The sequence below is a fragment of the Tamandua tetradactyla genome, chromosome 13, assembly GCF_023851605.1.
Source record: "Tamandua tetradactyla isolate mTamTet1 chromosome 13, mTamTet1.pri, whole genome shotgun sequence".
Taxonomy (NCBI): domain Eukaryota; kingdom Metazoa; phylum Chordata; class Mammalia; order Pilosa; family Myrmecophagidae; genus Tamandua; species Tamandua tetradactyla.
In genome coordinates this window covers 85,593,822-85,606,245 of record NC_135339.1, presented here as the reverse complement: position 1 = coordinate 85,606,245, position 12,424 = coordinate 85,593,822, and the positions used below count along the sequence as shown (strand labels likewise).

Here is a 12,424-nt window from a genome sequence, read left to right as displayed (position 1 = left end):
GCCCGCGGCGCCGCCCAGTGGCGCGTGGGAGGAACAGGCGCGTGTCCCGGTCCCCGGAGCTCCGAGGCCGCGGGTGGCTACCGGGACAGTCAGCGCCGACCTCCCGGAGAGGCTGCTCAGCCGGGCTGTCGAGGCGCCGGGCGCAGCATTTCCTAATGCCTGGACACTTCCAAGAGTCAGAGAGTTGGTACTGATCTTCACCCGACCCGAAACTTGCACAGCATTAACTGGTTGGACTCACGGTTTTTCTGTCACGACATCCTCCTGCCCAGGAAAACCACAGAAGAGACTTGAAATCGTTACGGGTCATTGAAAGTTAATTATTGGAAATCAGAAGAGGAGGCGAAGCTGACAGTCTGACCACCGCATCCCACTGCCCTTTCTGGATGTAAATGGAGCCTTGAATTCAGAGGCAAAGTAAATATTAGCCATTGCTCTCTGGCGCCGCGAGTTAGTAGCAAGTATAGGGGAATAAGGGCAGGAAGGGAGCATTCTTCGACCTCGGTTTTGCATGTATACGTTCACCCATATTCTACCCCCCCCCATCAGTGCATGCAGAGGAAAATAGGTGTTTTTGTGTTAAAAAAAAAATACCAAGATGTGAGTATAAAATTAATTCCTTGTAAGGAGTGGGTAGGGGGTGTGGTATAAAAAACCGAATTCAGTTCTAGTTTTCATCTTATTTCGGGGACTGTTACTTTTCCCACATAAGGGATATGTTCAAAATGTGAACAAGTGAAGCTAAAATCAGTGTAAACAGAGGTAAAATAAAAGCAGTAATCCAGGGCTAAACCCTATGTAATTTGTAATTACATAGCACGTACAAGTACAATACCTCTTTTCCTTTTTCTTGGATTGCAGATAAAGGGCATTGAATTAAACGTACTGTTCATTTCATTTGTCTACTGCAAGGCTCCCCTCCTCATTTTGTTATTCTCATGTATCCCACACCTATTTCCTCCCCCTTCTTCAAGCCAACTTTTTTTTTTTTTACATCTATTCAACATGGATATTTTTGTTTCAGTTATCTTTTTCAACAAACTATTTTGGAAAAATGGTTTTTTTTTTTTTTTAAATAAAAAGCATGTTCTGTATTTCAGAATTCCAAAAATGAACCATTGTGACTTCAGGTTTAGGTGTCCATTGTCTAAAAAATAAGACATGCTTTTCAATTACGTGCTTAAAAACAAGGATGTGGTATTGGTATCCAGTCATCATTAGACTCTGCCCTTGAGTTTGTAAAGCTTTTTTTCACAGACCTTAGTTCTCACCTGAGGACTCCAAAAGGGTCATTATGTGATTAGCGATTTACTGAGTGTATGATTCTGTTACATTAGCAGAGCACCAGCATGACAGCATTTCATCCGCCCTGGAAATAAAATATTGGGCATAGGGTTGAGGTGGTACATTTGGCTCCAACTGTGGGGTCCAGGGCACTTGGAATGTGAACTTAGGCACCATCCACCCCACAACAGCCCATGCTCTGTTTTTCCCAGTCCCAGGGCTTTCCACTTCACCCTACTGGGAAGGATGCAGGCTTCTCTCTCTCCAATTTTGGGTCCCCCGAAATCATTTTTCTGCAATTCATGTTCAGCGTGCCTACCTTCTGTGGTCTGCGTGTGCCTGCATACAGTGGGGTCAGGGCTGAGTGCTCTTCACAACTTGGGGTGAGAATATCTACCCAGAGAGCATGACCCTTCATTGGCAAGGATTCAGCTTTCGTGGTTCCCAGCACTCCGGAGCTCAGTAGTTGCTGGATTGAGTCTGCCAAAAAGCCTGTGTCAGAAGGAGCCTGGCAGGCACATCCTGAAATACTGAGCTGTTTTTGTTTTTTTTTCCTTTGAAAGTGAATGGATGGTTGAGGCAGTGAAATATCTCATGAGTTATCCCATTGGAATGCCTTCAGGTTAGTATCAGTGCTTTGACTCCAATGAGACCCAGGTCTGGTGAGAAGCAAGAAGGAAGGGTGAGGTTCTCTAGTACCATTGCCAAGAGTGGGGGACTATGAAAGGGGTTAAAGATTGCCCATTTCCAACCAAGAGATCCTATGTGGAAGGAAAGGAGCAACTGGGCCATGAGAACAATTTGTCTAGGCCAATTAGAAGGTCCCCTGAGGAGGAAGAGACTTAGAGCAGAGCTTCCCAGCTGAGCTGTCTCATGAGTTCAGCCTAAATCAGTGGACATCCCACCAACCCTTAGATGCATGAATGAGCCAGCATAGATCAGCAGAGCCTAGCCTCCAGTCTAGACCAGCCAACCTATAAATATATGAACTTATTTTTGTGTGCCACTGAGATTTGTGGTTATTACATAGCATTATTGTAGCATTTTTTAGCTGATACAGGTTAGGAAATCTTAAGCTATGGAACAGAGAGAAATACTCTTTTCTGGCCTTTAAAGACTTATTCTAGGCCATTTGTCTTATTAACATCAGTTTCTCTCTAGGCATACTCTGGAGTAAACTGCCATAATTTTTTTCTCAGTGATAAATGCATGTAGCTCTAGGAAAGTAGTTAACTGTTCACATATTTTCATCACATTCTGTTGGTTCCCAATGTCATCATCACCACAACTGTCCTCATGCTTATCTGTATTTAATACTACTTCAGCAATTTCCCCAGTACCCACGGAATAAACAGCAGGTGCATCATTACCAATGTTAAGCCCTTCTTCAAGGTCAGCATTCTCTAATTACATTTTTGCCTGAAAAATTGGAGGCATAAGCAAAGAAGTCTCATGTCATCTGATTAGTGGCATGATGTCTTTCAAAGTTTTCTTCTGCATATTCATTTTCTTCTCCCCCTCCCACTATTGGACTACCCTTCATTCATGACATCATCCAATTTCCCTTTTAAAAAAAAGTTTCTTTATGGTTAAATATAGATACAAAGAAAAGCAATGATTTTCAAACCAAACTTCAGTAAGTAGATACAGATAGATACAGAACAGATTTCAGAGTTTGTTATGGGTTACCATTCCACTATTTCAGATTTTTCCTTCTCGCTGCTCCAAAACATTAGAGGCTACAAGAAAAACTTTTTTATTTATTGTGAAAGATAACATATGTACTGAAAACGAATAAATTTCAAAGCATATCACAACAGATAGTTGTAGAACAGCTTTCAGAGTTTAGTATGGGTTACAATTCCACATTTTAGGTGTTTCCTTCTAGCTGCTCTAAGATACTGGAGACTAAAAGAAATATCAATGTAATGATTCAGCAATTATACTCATTTGTTAAACCCAACCTTTTCTGTATAACTCCAACATTGCCTTTGATCTTTCTCCCACTCTTTAGGGGTATTGGGTATACCCAGTCTAACATTTTCTTAGGTTGTAAGAGAGTGTTGATAATACAGGATGGGAGAATGGAAGTAGTTGATTTTCTGGAGAGGCTGGCCCCTCTGCATTTCAGGACTTATCTGGTCCAAGCACACATCTGGAGGGTGTAAGTTTCTGGAAAGTTACCCTAGTGCATAGAACCTTTGTAGAATCTTATATATTGCCCTAGGTGTTCTTTAGGATTGGTTGGAATGGTTTTGGTTGGGGGTTGGCAAGCTATGATAGGGTAGCAATGTCTAACTGAAGCTTGCATAAGAGTGACCTCCAGAGTAGCTTCTTGACTCTATTTGAACTCTCTCAGCCAGTAATACCTTATTTGTTACACTTCTTTTCCCTTTTTTGGTCAGGATGGCATTGTTGATCCCACAGTGCCAGAGCCAGAATCATCACTGGGAGTCATGCCCCACACTGCCAGGAAGACTTTCATCCCGAATGTCTTGTCCCATGTAGGGGGGAGGCCAACGATTTCACTTGCAGAGTCGGGCTTAGAGAGAGAGAGGCCACATCTAAACAACAGAAGCGGTCCTCCAGAAGTAGCTCTAAGACATAGCTTATAGGTAGGCTAAGCTTCTCTGCTACATACATAAGCTTCTCAAGAGCAAGCCTCAAGATCAACAGCTTGGCCTATTGATTTGTGTGTCCCTAATGTTTGACACAGTATCAGGAGTTTCCCTGGTGGCATAGTTTAATAGTTCCATATTTTTTTCTCCCATCCCCCAAGGGACTTTGTGACTACTTTTTGGTTATCTGCTTAATATACTCTAGGATGTTTCCAGGCCTTATATTAAGCTATATAGGATTAAAGGCCCTCATTCTTATTCTGGGCTCCCTGTGCTTGGATTGGTTAAATGACCTATCCAGACAAGTTAAATTAGATTGTGTGCTACAGAAAATTTAGGTTCTGTACAAAATGAAACTTTCTTCCTTTGGTCTCAAAGAGTAGATAAAGTTCTACAATATAGACAATGTCCTTCTTACCCCTGTATTCTGAGTTACCTTAATCTCGGACTAATTAGCTTCATTCTTAACTCTAAAACCCAGGTTGTACATATGTAAAATAGCCTCTCAAAATCCAGAAATAATTACCACTCCGGGCTAAATGTTGACTGCTATAAGAGCTTACAAACTAAACCCCTGTTTTCTTATAAGTATTTTCTAAATGAAACCATACAATAGTTGTTCTTTCGTTTCTGGCTTATTTTGCCTCTCCAAATGTCCCACAGGTCCATTCACAATGTTTTTTTGCCTCACAACTTCATTCCTTTTTGTAGCAGCACAATATTTGATCATATGTATACACCATCGTTTGCCAATTTCCTACTCAGTCAGTGCATCCTTCAGCCATCTCCATTCATTAGGCAGCATGTATAATGTCCAAAGTCAATAGTCCATCAACACTCTCAATTTTAGATAATTTCATTGTTTCCAAGATAAAGATAACCAATAAACACACCCTCATCAAAAAGAAAATCTAAACCTCCCCTAAATTCTTGTCCCTCCCCCCATTATGTAACCCTGGTATTGCTGTGGTACTGTTGATATTTTCCTGTTAAGCATATCCCATTTTATGCAATAGCAGTTTTCCCCCATACTCTGAACTTATACACTCATTGTACAAGATTCATACCTTTGAAGTACTTCATGCAAGAACTTATATTTGTAGTGTTAATTGGTGGAAGAAAACCCCTTTCAATCATGATCACCTTCAGTATGGTAGTATTACTTATAGACCTACTAGGGAACCACCTTCACTTCTATCTATTCCCTTACATTTGACCAACCTCCTTAGCTAAACCTAAGTTTCTGCCTCTAGTTTCTGTCTATCTCTAGGTCCCCTATATTCTGCTTTTGTAAGCCTCTGATTTTACCTTTACCATGGTCTTAAAAGTGGAATCATGCAATATCTATCCTTTTGTTTCTGGCTTGCTTCACTCAGCATTAGTTCTTCAAGGATCAATCCATCTTGCCATGTGCTTCAGGATGTTATTTCGTCTCACTGCTGCATAATATTCCATTGTATGGATATACCATATTTTGTTAATCGATCCATCTGTTGTGGGCACTGGGATTGTTTCCATCTTTTGGCAATGGTGAAAAATGCTGCTATATATATATATATATCAGTGTGCAAATGTCTGTTTGTGTCACTGCTTTCAACTCTTCTGGGTATATACCGAGCAGTGATATTGCCAGGTTATAGGGCAACTGGATATTTAGTTCCCTAAGGAACTGCCAAACTCTTCCACAGTGGCTATACCATTATATATTCCCACCAGCAGTGCATAAGTGTCCCAATTTCTCCACATCCTCTCCAACATTTATAGTTTCCTGTTTGTTTAATAGCAGCCATTCTTTATAGGTGTGAGGTGGTATCTCATTGTCATCTTGATCTGCATTTCCCTTATAGCTAATGAACATGAGCATCTCTTCATGTGTTTTTTAGCCATGTGTATTTGGTCATCAGAAAAATGCCTATTCATATCTTTAGCCCATTTTATAATTAAGTTATTTTTTCTTTTGTTGTTGAGTTGTATGATTTCTTTATATATACAGGATATCAAACCTTGATCTGATGTGTGATTTCCAAATATTTTCTCCCATTGAGTTGGCTGCTTTTTCAACTTTTTGATAAAGTCTTTTAAGGTACAAAAGCATTTGGTTTTGAGGAGTTCAGATTTGTCTATTTTTTTCTTTTGTTGCTTTTCTTTTGGATATAACATTTAGGAAGCTACCTCCTATTACGAGGTCTTGAAAATGTTTCCTACATTTTCTTCTAGGAGCTTTATGGTACTGGTTCTTGTGTTTAGGTATTTGAGCTACTTTGTGTTAATTTTTGAATAGGGTTTATAGTAGAAGTCCTCTTTTTATTCTTGCTATTGATAACCAGTTCATCCATGGCCATTTGTTGAAAAGACTGTTTTGTCCCAGATTTGGGGGCTTTGTCAAAGATCAGTTGACCATAGATTTGGTGATATACTTCTACATTCTTGATTAGTTCCCATTGATCAATGCTTCTACCTTTGTGCCAGTACCATGCTGTTTTTTTTTTAAAATGTCTTTATTATAAACAACAAACAAACATACAAACATTCTTGATATGGTTGCAATCAGTGGCTCACAATATCATCACCTAATTGTGTATTCATCACCATGATCATTTTTTTGAACATTTGCACTCCAGCAAAAGAAAAAGAAAAAACTCATACATGCCATATCCCTTACCTCTCCCTTTTGTTGACCACCGGTATTTCAATCTACTCAATTTATTTTAACCTTTGTCCATTTCATCTAGGTTTTCTTACTTGTTGGACATATGATTGTTCATAGTACCCTCTTACATTTTTATTTCCTTCAAGTCAGTAGTAATGTCCCCACTTTTATTTGTGATTTTAGTTATCTGTGTCCTCTTTTTCCTTGTCAGTCTGGCTAAAGGTTTACCGACTTTATGATCTTTTCAAAAAATCAACTTTTGATTTCATTGATTCTCTGTTTTTCTATTCTCTATTTCATTTATCTCTTCTCTAATCTTTACCAAAAATTTCTACTAACTTTGGGTTTAGTTTGCTTTTCTTGTTCAAGTTGCTTTAGATGTGAAATTAGATTATTGATTTGTCATCTTTATTCTTTTCTAATATAGGCATTTAGAACTATAAATTCCCTCTGAGCACTGCCTTCTCTGCATCACATTAGTTTTGGTATTTGTGTTTTTGTTTTCACTCATCTCAAAATATTTCCTAAATTACCTTGTGATTTCTTCTTTGACCCATTGGTTATTTAATAGTCTGTTGTTTAATTTCCACATCTGTAAATTTTCCAGTTTTCTTTGTTATTGGTTTCTCCCTTTATTGCATTGTGGTTCAAGAGCAAACTTTGAATGTTTTCGGTATTTTAAAATTTATTAAAATTTGATTTCTTGTCTAATATATGCAGTATACTGGAAGATAATCCATGTGAACTTGTGAAAACTGTGTATTCTGCTGTTGATTGGTGGAGCAAATTATATAGGTCCATTAGATTTAATTTGTTAATAGTATTGTTTAAATCTCCTATTTCCTTATTGATCTTCTGCTTAGATTATCTATCAATTTCCAGCTATTATTGTAGAACTATCTATTTCTTCCTTCAACACTATCAATTTTTGCTTCATATATTTTGGGGCTCTATTGTGAGGTATACATATGTTTATAATAATATGTTATTGCTGGATTGAAACTTTTCCTTTTTGTATCTTGTAATCTTTTTTGCCTTAAAATCTATTTTGTATGAGAATAACATAGCTACTCTGGCTCTCTTTTGATTACTATTTACATGGAATGTCTCTTTTCAACCTTTTACTTTCCTCTTCTTTGTGTCTCTATACTAAAGTGAGTGTCTTGTGGACAGTCTATAAAGGAATCATCATCCAATCTCCAAATCTTTGCCTATAGAGGATTTTCAATCCACTGATACTGGGGGCAGGGGAGGGCAATGATTTCACTTACAGAGTTGGGCTTAGAGAAAGTGAGGCCACATCTGAGCAACAAAAGAGGCCCTCCAGAAGTAACTCTTAGTCATACCTATAGGTAGGATTTCCTTCTTTTTTTTTTCAACCAGTAATTTTTTCTAATGTATTTTATTCTGATGAAGTTACAAAAGTAGGTACAAAATACTTTTTTAAAAGTACAGTAAATTGACTTAGAAAAATAGATAAAGTACCTAAAGGTTTAAAAATACAACATTAAATTTTATGTAAAGAACATTTAAAACTATTTTGGATGGTAGCCAAGACTAACTTATGCAAACTATTTTATAAACAAAATGTTCTATAAAAAGTCTATAGCACAGTTGTATAATCCATTTGGATTTACAGAATACTTGTCTGGAATAGAATCTGATAATGACTGAAAACCTAAATGCATTTCAGTGGAGTTGTTTCAATGAAATCACTGCTATCACATGTAATATCAAGTCTACAACTATCAAGCCTTTTATAATCTAAAATATAAAAATCTAAAGTAAAACACAGGAAGACTGAAAAGGGCTGCTGTTTCCCTTCTTTGCCAGAATTCTACAACAGTAATAATCAAATCCACACTCACTGAACTGAATGTCAAGAAGAAATGATGTCTCCGAGGAACGTGCTCAATGTTTGGTGTCCAGGCTGACAGGAGACAGCCATCTTACAAGAAGCAGGGATAGCACCAACACCAGGACTGGGGCTGCTTAGAAACAAATTTCTAGGAGTTATAGTCTTTGGGTCTGATTTGTTTATGCTTACAATGTGATGATATTGTATTTGAGAAGCCCCACTTCCAGTACCTATACAACCTCACTGCTCAGAGAGAAAAAATTAAAATCTGAAAAAATTAAGATCATCACCAGGATTGTTTCTCTTACCTCTGCACAACTAGAAAAACTTTCCCTTTGCTGTTATCAAAGTTATGGTGAAGACACTTGCATTTCTCAAGTAAGAAGGTACATGAGCCAACGCTCTACAAGCCTAGGGTGAAATACTTCTGTTAGATGACAGCCTTGTAAAATCAATTATTCACACTCTGAAGAAGGAATAAAGGATACCCTTAGCTGTCAATATGAAAACTGTGGTACAAGAAAATTTCAATATTTCAACAAAAATCAGCATACCATTGTCCAAGATTTAAAAAAAAAGACCTAAAAATTAAAGCACCATAGAATTAACTGTATAATTTCATGAACACTCTCCACCCTGTGACTGTAAGCAGGTGTGGGGAGCAGAGATCACAGACACTGAGAGGAGAGGGTTTCTGCTGAGGAGGGGAGGGGAGTATGTACTGGGGAACAAGGGGGTGGGGCCGGGACAGCACTGGGAGATAAATAAAAAGTGAGAGGCCCCAGAGCCACTGATTTCTTCCAACTCTTACTGCTTGTTGACTCTCTAGCCAACTTAGGAAGGCACCCACCTCTTCCATTCTTGCCCCTTCCTCCAAGCCTCCTCTTTCCCTCCATCCCTGGCTTTGAATGGAAACAAATAATACTAACGGTAGCATTTAGGGGCATTGTTGGTTAAGAACATGGGTAATAATGTTTTTATTAAAAAAAAAAAGTCCAAGTCTCAAACTACCAATTTTTAATTTATAGCAAGTTGCCTTTATTACTATTCTAGGATGTGGCCATTTTTGTTTCATTATGGGGCTAGGCATGAGAGGAAGATATCTATCACCAAAAATAAATGGGGAAAAGTGAGACCCCCCCTTTTGTTTGAGAATACTTAAAATATTAGAAATGAGGATGAAAGTACAACCCTAGTTGAGAAACATAAGTTCATTCCTTTCAGTGATCAACATAAACATAAAGAGAGGTTGAGAGGGACCTTTGGATAAATTTAAGTCATTGTGTATGGGATATTTCTTGTAGGGTTTTTCTCTTTTATCATAAGCAATCATCCCACTCTAGTTCCTCAAACAATGATGTATGGTTTCAGCCTAAATTAGATGAAAAGTTTTATTTCCTTTAAAATTCTGTAAATAATTAAGAATTTATTGAAATTGAGTTATTAAAAATGAAATTTCTAAACAATTCTTTTCTTTATAGTCTAGTGGAATAATAATTTTTAAAAAAAAACCATCAAGATGATGGGGAGTACTCTGCAAAAACAGAATGCTGATGAAATTGAAGTTTTGCCATTTTGGCACCTCTTCCAGTCTACTTATGGTGCCTCAATACATTATTTCTTTGCCTCAATACATTTTTAATAGCCAGGTAGAGTTTACTAAATCCTAAAAACCAAATGATAAATAGATCCTTTCTTCATTAAAGGGATTTTTTTTTGTCTCAAAAAATATAAAAGAAATTCAAGTTTTGATGCAAAAACAAAATAGGACAAAAACCCAAAGGGACTCCATACATTTGTTTAATATGAACAGAACAAAAAAAAATTTTTTTTTTACTTATTCCTCCCATTTTTGTCTCCTTTAAACACATAAGTATTAAAGAATAGGAAGAGCACGCCCAACCTTTAGTTGTGTTATAAAATATGTACATCTTCATGGTTTTTTATTGTAGTTTTCCATAAGTTATCATTAATTGGGATAAAGTTTGTACATTTCTACATTACTCTTAACTAAGTCTCAAGTCAATAAAAACATATAAAAGTTTTTTAAGGAAACCAAAGCAGAATAACTCAAGTACTCAGAGTACCTTCTTCCATTCCTCTACGCAGAATTTCAAGGCCTTTGAAAATCAACATGAATCAAAATAGTGGTTTTGAGAGCTAAGTTTGTTATAATTTTTGGAAGTTTTCTTTTTCTTAACCCAAACCTATACATATTAATTAATTTGAATGAAGTATTTGAAAATAAATATCTACAGGGTCATCCTTAGAAGCCTTTTTTAAAAAAATTAGTCCTGATACACACATAGGGCCTAACAGTTTAGATAAGTTTATATGTTAATAATCCCAAACAAAGATTAAAAAATAAAATCACTTCAGATATAACTTTGATTGCTCCAATATGCTATATGAGGATTCAAACTGCAATAATGGGTTATAGAACAGTATACACTCAAGTATATATTCTTATCTATAAAAACTAGCATACAAAGTTGAAACTAAAAGGTTATCCAAAATGACACAAAGTGTTCTAAATGCTAAGGAAACTTAAAAAATGGCTTTTCTATTTGTAAAACAAGTGGAATAAAGGTGATCTGTGTTGTTAGAAATTTGTTTTGGAAACAATAAATTACAGGTGAAAATTCTTAATATCCATTAAATTGTCATGAAACAGACTCAATCATTTTCTTCACAAAAGAATGATATGTATACTAATAAACTCAAGGTCAATCATTATATATTACAACAAGAGAGCCTCTGGAATGGTCACAGGCATGGTCACACAGGGGTTCAGAGTGGGCTATGCCCTGAAGGTCTCACTCTGAAGCTATGAGGCCAACCTATCTTTGGGACAATTTTATCTGCAGACATAAACAGTGGGTGCCTATTTTCTTTAAGTTTTATTACTAGTCTTTAATAGATGGCTCTAGCAGCAGACAAAGCAAGAGAGAGTGATGTTCTAGAAGAAACATTTATCTGTTTTTCGATCCAAGCTTCTCAATTAATTCCTGATGGGCCAACTCACGCCCATCAATCAGATTAAACTCCTGAACAAAGGAAATCAATGCGTGAAGGGGTATTGAGGTGGCCTCCTCTAGCGGTTGCATCACAGAATCAAAGTGCTGGGGATAAACCCTGGGCATGAACCCTGAATAGATGCTTTAGAATAGTCTTTGCCACAGACATAAAGTTTTTGGGAATGGGACACCAATCTCAGGGGGGAAAAGAGTTTCATTATCAAGATGATCCCGAACCCAAGTCATCAAATAGTCAATGTATTTTGGAGCTGAACATTTGATTGGCTTTTTAATATTAGTACCATCTGCCCAGTGATACTCCTATCATGAACCTGCAGTCATGACTGGATAGCTTGAGCCAGTGCAGAATTCTGTAATAGTCCATGTAACATGTGGGTCTGGTTGAAGAAATCCAGTGTTAACAGCCATCCATTCATTGAGATCCTCTCCCTCTGGCAACATAACAGCTTGTCTCAGATTTCCACTTCCTGATGTTTTTAGAGTTCATATTGATGGGACCCTTCAGGGATGGTCTTCTTTGGTTTCAATGTTTTAGAAGGCCGGCTGCTGAAGGGGAAGCTCATGTTCATGCTCAGGCCCCCACCACCACCAGGATTTGGGCCGTGCGAGAACTGAGAGGCAACAGGTGGTTGTCAGCCCATGCCGACAACCGGAGTTCTGCAGCCACTGCTTCGAGCCCGGGCCCAGCAGGGTCTAGCGTGCAAACTGGTGCAAGCCGCCGTGTCCAGCTCTCTCTCCATTTTTTTTTCTCTCCTTTATTTTTGAAATATAAGTTTTCTGGATAAAGAATTACTAGTTGACAGTTGTTTTTTTTTTCCTTTGAGGACTTTAAGTATGTCATCCCACTGTCTCCTGGCCTCCATGGTTTCTGATAGGAAATCTGCTGTTAATCTTATTAGGGATCCCTTTTATGTGATGTCACTTTTCACAGCTTTCAAAATCCTCTTTGTGACAATTTTGCTACAATGTGTCATGG

General features: G+C 37.6%; 1 pseudogene; it reads right to left on the bottom strand.

Annotated features, from left to right (window-relative positions):
* Positions 1-11,339: 11,339 nt before the first annotated feature.
* LOC143653276 (MOB kinase activator 1A pseudogene) lies at positions 11,340-12,011 on the bottom strand (annotated as a pseudogene).
* Positions 12,012-12,424: the final 413 nt, after the last annotated feature.